Raw genomic sequence first — 7,852 nt, 5'->3', positions numbered from 1 at the left:
ACTAGCATCCTTAATTATTGTAAAACATCTGCTAAATGTAAGCTCATACAGTTTTGAAACATAGTCATAATTTTTTTCCAAACTTCAACAAGAAAATGAACAAGTGCATTTTTCAAAAGGTTTTCCTGAAACCATCATGTCAGGAAACAGCAGGAGATCTGTCAGTATTGATGTGAAATAAGAGGGGAGAAGATGGAAGAATGAAACAGAACAGAACACGTGATTTAGTCCCTAAATGTGTTCCATTAAAGAAGCAGCAGCCAGTCCTTCATCTCAACATTGCAGTTGGTAATGGATAGCAGCTCATGAACTCACTGAAACCTATATGTGCTACTGTCTGATACTTGATTAGATGAATGTAAACATTTGAGTGCAGCACTGCTGGGAACTAGAGCCCAGGTATGCAGCATCATGAGTGAATTTGGGATCTGGTGGGACCTGCGTGTAAGAACCAAGGATGGATAAAGAACCAGGCTACATGCAGGCGTGACTGTTACTTTATCTGTTCATACCCTCAGGAGAGCGCACAGCAGCAGAGTAAGGTGAAGGGAGTTTATTACGAGCTCTCTCCGGGCAGTGTTTTTGAAAACTAAATTAAATGAAGGTAGGTAAATGGAAAACAACACGTAGTCAAGCTCAGCAGGAGCCATATTGTAACTGAGGGTATTTAGCTGTAGACAAAATAGGCATGCCAATATTGTGCTGTAGTAACTTTTCCATCCCATTATTTAGACATGTTGAGAGCAGGCAGACATAAAGCGAGACCCACATCTGGTCAGCCAAGAGTGGCATCTGAAGATATCAATATCCCCTTACATTTTAAACAGTTTAACAAACTAAAACAAACAACAAAAAAAAAAAACACAACACAACTTCTCAAAACGATGAATAGATTTAGACACAGAGAAGTTGCAATCTGAATAAAAACTCAAATAAAAATAATTTTATCAATATTAGCTAATATTGAATAATATTCAATATTCCCAAAATTTTATTGATCCTAAGTTTACTATGGGAAGAAGAAAAGTGTTTTACATAAAATCTGGTCATCACCGACCTTACTGTACTATGCCATACTATAAGTTTGCCCTTACTCCCTGATGTGCTTGATTTTTGTAAACTCAAAAGTTTACACAGCTCATAAAATCATGAATTAATTTATTTAGATAGACTTGGTAAACACATTTTGTAATGTTGTAATGGCAACATTTACATTGGTAAAGGTTGTCATCCAGTTTGAGGGGAGTTTGGGTTAATTGGAGATTCTAAATTGATCTTAGGTGTTAGTGTGGATGGTTTTGTGTGACATGTCTCTGACCGTGTTACTACTTGCTTGCCTATCCGTAATGTACCTCTCTTCTCACTCATTGGCTGTTGAAGACAGACCCTATAAACCCTACCCTACTAGTGACCCTATGAAAAGGAAGGAGCGGGTGTAAAATGAATAAATAGACTTGGCAAATACTGTGTTAGGTAAACTGAAGAATTTTCAAAAACTAGCAAAACAATTTATCATTGATAAATTGCCATAGTCTTAGAAAGTATGTAGAAATTAGCTTGATTTACTATATTTCTTATATTTGCTATCCCTCTTGAACAACACTCCCAGATATTTGAAGTTTTATGCTTGAGGCAAAGACTCACCACCAATCCAGTAGGAGCATTCTAGCCTTTTTCAGTTGAAAACCATGGCTTCAGATCTGGGCTTTGTCTGCAGTAATAAGGGCATTTCTACCAGTGATGGCACTTCTGACTTTTTCCTGAGAACAGTCTCATTTGGTTCAACTCACCAAACAAATCTTCATTGTGAAAAGCCATTTGGGAACTGAAAGAGTTGGGTCTGAACTGGCTCAGAACCAACTCTTTAAGCTCTGAATGCCTCTTTAAAAAACTGATCCTAGATCTCTCTGATGAGGGAGCTGAGCCTAAAGGCAAGGTTCTCAGGTTACTTGTTCTTGTTCCAACCGTTATGATTATAAAATATGGACCATGACCACAAAAAAAACAAGATCCCAGATACAAGTTGAAATGAGCTTCTACTGTAGGGTGGCTGAGCTCAGCCTTAGAGATAGTGAGGAGCTCCATCATACTGGGGGAGCTTGGATCATCTGCTTCTTTGCATCAAAAAGAGTCAGCTGAGGTGGTTCAGGCTTCTGATTAGGATGCCTCCTGGGTTCCTGTCTGGCCTGGAAACTCTTTGGCATCCCCCAGGAGAAGTTGGAGATGGTTATGGGGAGAGAGATGTCTGGGTTTTCTACCTGGACCTGTTATCTCTCTAACCTGACCATGGATAAGAGGAAGATGATGAATGGATAGATAGATCTTATTATATATGGATAATCCATTCATCATTCAGTACAAAGTAGCTGCTAAACTACAATGTAGGCTGCATACAAGGTGCTACTAAAAGAAATCTCCACTGCAAGGCAAGCTTCCTCATATTTTGATCTGTACAAAGCTGAGTATTGAATACTGTCTTATTTCAGGCCATTAAAAAACTGAACCTCACAAACTGACTCTAGCAAAACTATGCAGTTACAAAACACTTGCCATGCCTCTCCTATTCTACTTAATCTGATTGAAAAGAAACACTGCAACAAAGTGGATAATTCCTACACACAGCCTGAATTGAATGAAGTATTTTGAGTTTTCATGATATGGGTCTAATTTCCTTGGAGAGGACTTTATTTGACTTTGGTGTCCTGGTGAGAGGATGGGAGTGGTAGAAGTGTGTTTTGTATTTTCAAATTCAATTGTCCAATATAGAGTCTAGGCAGCCAAGCTTCCTGTGGTTTGCAGTAATAAACCAAAACTCAGGTTACATTCAAGAAAACAAAGAACTGCAAATGGACAGGAAAAAAGTGGTGTTTAACCAAAATAAGGTTAACTCCTCAACATGTAAAACCATTTGAGACCTCCATAAGGAATTTCAACCTTTGACCTTTCTCCAAACTCTTTGCTAGGCTCCTTGGACTCTGATGCAACCAAAGCCTAGCAACTTCTACAACAAACTTCCTTCAAAGTGAATTAAATGGTGTTTTCATCTTAAGAAATTAGAAAAAGGTTCACTGGTCTAACCCAAAAACTTGAGATCAGCTTGATGAAGGAAAATAAGCAATGAAATTACAACACTGGGGCCAGATTATTTATAGAAAATAATGAATTTGTTTCCATACATGTCAATCATCTCACCCAACAGGAAGTTCATTTTTTTTTTTTCCTTTTTTACTAGGAGCATGCAGCACAGTTTAAAATGCTTCTATTCCATGAAAATGTTTGAGGCATGTGGATAACTTCCACCCAGCCCATGTTGACATAAAGTGATTAGTTTGTTGTAGAAGCCAATGGCCTGACTACATGAGCGTTTGTGTCCAAGTTGCAGCAGTAGCATAAGTGAGATTTGACACAGCTGATGACGACACTGCTGGGGAATCCATGGTTTAAAGACAGCCAGAGGTTTGCCACACAGGATGGGAGAACCATGAGTACAGATAATTATGGATGGTGGAATGATGAATGAAGTTACTCATCTCTCTGTTGTTTCTATAAGTCAGCAGTGCCCAGCTGCTGGCCTGTCCTCAGCCCTTGTGCTTATTGCCACAGTAATTTGATGAAAGCCACCCCAAAGGCAAGAGTTTTCACTTCAGGGATGAGAAGTCCCCCTCTTCTGCTTGTGCACATAGTGCTGTGTTTTTGAAAACAACAAAAAAATGGTTAAAATACAGTTATTTAGATTTAAATTAGATTGACAGAGTATTAAATAAAAGGGAACTTAATTAAAACCAGCTGAACTGGCTGATATGTATTTGAGACTTCACTTTTGAGGTTCACTCCAAACAAAGACAGATTTGGAACAATTTATAGTCAAGTTATAGGGGAGATAGATCAGGATGCATTTGTTAAAAGGCTGCAGAAACTTAGGATATTGACAAGTCAATGTATTCGTAGAATCCCTGGTAATTTTCTGACTGATTCAACACAAACAATTTCGTTGCATTAGCAGAAATATTATACAGCTACAGTAGGCCCACACAAGAAGGTTTGAAGATTGTCATGTAGTCAAGTAAAATAAGAAGCAGCTTTGACTGACTACTGTGTAACCTAAAGGACTCATGAGGTCACGCATCTCAAAACAGCTCAGACCTGAAACGCGACTCTTCCACTGCCTGATGAAATGTCAAAGGGTCTAAATGTGAACGGGTGCAAAAAAGCAAACACAAAGTTCCAAGTAATCAAAGTGTTTCCACCTGCAGTGACAGCGCCATCAGTTCTGGTCACGATGGTCATTACCTCACAGTCTTCTGGTACTCAGAAGGTAACCTAAGAGAGACCAGAGCTCGGCTTTGCTTGACTTCAGAGGAAGGAAGGAGAAAGAGTAAAGGGTCGCTTTCCTCTACCTCACCACAGAATGTAAACACTAAAACAGAGTCTGCAGACCTACAGGTTCCTTTTGGCTCCCATGTGGAAAAAAGAGGCTCAATCTTTCTTTTCGATTAAAAAGGTTCAGTGCCCAATAAGGTCTTGAACTTGCATCTAAAATCTAAAGTGAACTCAGAGTAGACCTGCTGTTCTTCTCAGTAATAACCTGATCTTATGGTTATTATCACAACTCATCTTTATGGAAAAGATATTAGCAATATTCAATTCAGGTGCTGGAATGTGATCTTTCCAACCATCCTTTCACTTTTCTTCCTTCTTACAACGTATATCAACATGGCAAAACAATTACCTGCTAGTAAGTCGGCAATAAGCATGACAAAAGTGAGTGACGTCTGGGAACCCAACACCTTATGAAATTATGCCGAACGTCTCATAACATTTTTACATATGACAGCATGACCAGTATCTGGAGGGGCTCATCTGAACACTAAACCATACGACCTGCTGATGTGAGGCCGAGGAGCGTGGAGAGACAAGATGATACTAATGGGTGCCAGAACCTGCTCTGTTAGCTCAGGCCCTGGATGAATGCTCAGACGTGCTCCCGGCCGAGCAGCAGGGTGGGGCACAACATGCCATATTACTTCACCTTTGTCCTCTTTTCAGACTCAACAATAGTCTTCCCAGGAGTTTTTGTGACAACTGAAGAACTTCATGTAGGGGAATCAATGACACCGAATTCAAGATAAAGTTCATATGGAAGTAACTTTGACTTTATTCTTTTATATTTGCCTCTTATTAATGTATACTTCTGATCCATTGCCATCCACTCTGTCCTGACAGGTCACTGACAGCCATCATGACGTGGATTTGTTTGGGCTACATGAAGTTTAAAGAGTAACACTGAGCAACAGACAGGATTTCAGCCCTCATTTAGAGCTGAATATCTTCATTTAAGACCAACACCTAACTGATAACATGTATATTGCACAATCCAGATCTGTAAGTGATGCAAAAAAGGCCAAAAATTGCTCAAATCAAAGCACAGCTTCAAAAGTTTGATTTGAGGTCTAAAGGACTAAGAACCATTTGCACCCACTTTTCAGTTGGGACATCAGTTAAAATTTGTCCCAATACGCATTCAGTCCCCTTGTTCCATTGAGAGCTAAGAAAGGAGAAAATAGTGATAAATATGAAGGCATATTTATATGTTTTCAATTTGTAATAATGGATAAAAACCAAAAGCTTAGATTCTTTAATGTATCAGATTAACTGTGAAAGATGAGGATGGGCTTGTATTATTATTTTTTTTGTATTTGAGAAAAATCAATTTATAACATTTTAATATTGTATACTCTATACAACTTTTATCAGACTGCATGATTTCGACCTTTTAAGACTATGATTTTGCATTTTTATATTTACATTGTTACTGAATTTAAATTTTTTTTAACTTGAGTTATGAATTGCTTCTACTTTTTAATTTACTTTGTAATCTTTATTTTTATCATTAAATTTCTTTTGTGTGAAGCCCCTTGATCTACATGCCTGTTGGAAAGGGGTTAAATCAATAAAGTTCAATTTAGTTCTGTACAAGAAAATTCTCCAAAAATTCTGTGCAAACTTTACTTTTTCTAGTTTGCATTATTCTACTTATTTTACTGTTTTGTGGTAAATGAATAAACTAAGTAGAAAAAACAAAGTATTAGGTTGCATCCGGAGGTCTCAGAAAATAGTTAACATAAATAACAGACCAGCTTGTTGGTTATTTAGGATTAAATGGCTTCAAAAAAGTCACAATCTTAACTGAATTGTTGAACTGTTATTACAGCCAGGTCTGTCTTTATCTTTTACATATTAGAATAACTTGAAGTATGTTTATTATTATTTCTGTTAAACTCTGAACTCACAGGCAGCCCAACCTGAATGACCTTCTGACATTCTGCTGCAAATCTGCTTTTATGAACATTTTAGACACTGGACATGTTTTCAAGCTCAAAATGGTCCATGGGATGTTAAACATCCATCCATCCATCTTCTTTACACACTTCTCCATTCTGGGTCATGGGGAGCTGGTGCCTGTCTCCAGCAGTCACTGTGCGAGAGGTGGGGGACACCCTGGACAGGTCACAAGTCCATCACAGGGACACATAAAGACAATCATTCACACTCTCACACAATTTTAGAGTTACCAATGAACCTAACATGTGGGAGGAAACCCACATGTGCACAGGGAGAACATGTAGACTCCACCCAGGAAGGCCCCAGGTCAGGAACCGATCCTACAACCTTCTTGCTGGGAAGCGACAGCTCTAACCACTGCGCCACTGTGCCACCCCGTTAAATCCATCATCAAGAAATGGAAGGAATATGGGACATGTGCAAATTTACTATGAGCAGGTCTTCCTCACTTACTTTAAGGCCTATTTCAGATCATAAAATGGTTAAATCCTGCTTTAGAAGTATTACCTTGTTAGATCATTGTTAAATTAATATAAATGTTTCGATAAGGTTCAGATAATTTAAAAGTAATCATCTGGTGCCAAAATTCAGAATATTATTTGCAAATTTTAAAGTCTTTTTTTGTGTTGTTTGTTGATCTTAATTGTTTGTGATTTTAATGGATTTGGGGTTTTTTTGTTATATAAGTTTAAAAGACAAATTTGGTCTCTTTATTAGTAACTTATGACTGAAATTTCCCTGTAATTAAACAGATTCTGCTCTCAAGTGCTGCTATCTGACAAACCATACGGATGAATAAATGAAGTAATTAAATATTTTGATCGATAAACTTTGATCTGGTAATGAGAGCTAACACATATAAACCACGTGAGCACAGGGAAAACATGAAAACTCCACCCAGAAAGGCCCCAGGTGGGAAGCAATCCTACAACCTTCTTGCTGGGAGGTGACAGCTGTAACCATTGCTCCACTGAATGCAAAATATGACTGACCAAAATATACATATCTAAATTTAACAACGTATTTCTTTAAAACAAAAACCGCCAATCAACCTAATCAGGAAGGCATCTAACCAATACCACTACTTATTAGTGCTAAAGTTGATGTTTTTGCTCAAGAAATAGTCAAATACTCAATAAAACAGAATCTTCCCCAACAGATTCAAATGAACTGATCGATTCTATTGATATACATATTAAATCTGACAAATCAGTTGAGTATTTGATGGTTTTCTAGAGTAGGAATGAGGAAACTGTCATGTGACTGTATTTCGAGATAACTCCTTGGACAGTGGCATGAGATGAGGGCTACACGGCGGGGGAGGGGTCATTTAGCTGCCAAAACTAACTTCTCAGTTTTTGCCCTAGAACTGATGTGCTGATGCAGTGAGTTATGGCTGTGGTGGCGCTTCCTGAGAGGTTGATTTAGACGAATCACATGTCTGGGTTCTGAGCATTCCTCAAACACTGTTCAAACAAACGTCTTTATTGGGAGGACAGAGGAATGCAGT

This window comes from Kryptolebias marmoratus, linkage group LG21 (assembly GCF_001649575.2).
Source record: "Kryptolebias marmoratus isolate JLee-2015 linkage group LG21, ASM164957v2, whole genome shotgun sequence".
Lineage (NCBI taxonomy): Eukaryota > Metazoa > Chordata > Actinopteri > Cyprinodontiformes > Rivulidae > Kryptolebias > Kryptolebias marmoratus.
The sequence above is the reverse complement of the archived record's forward strand: the minus strand, read 5'-3'. Positions refer to the sequence as shown.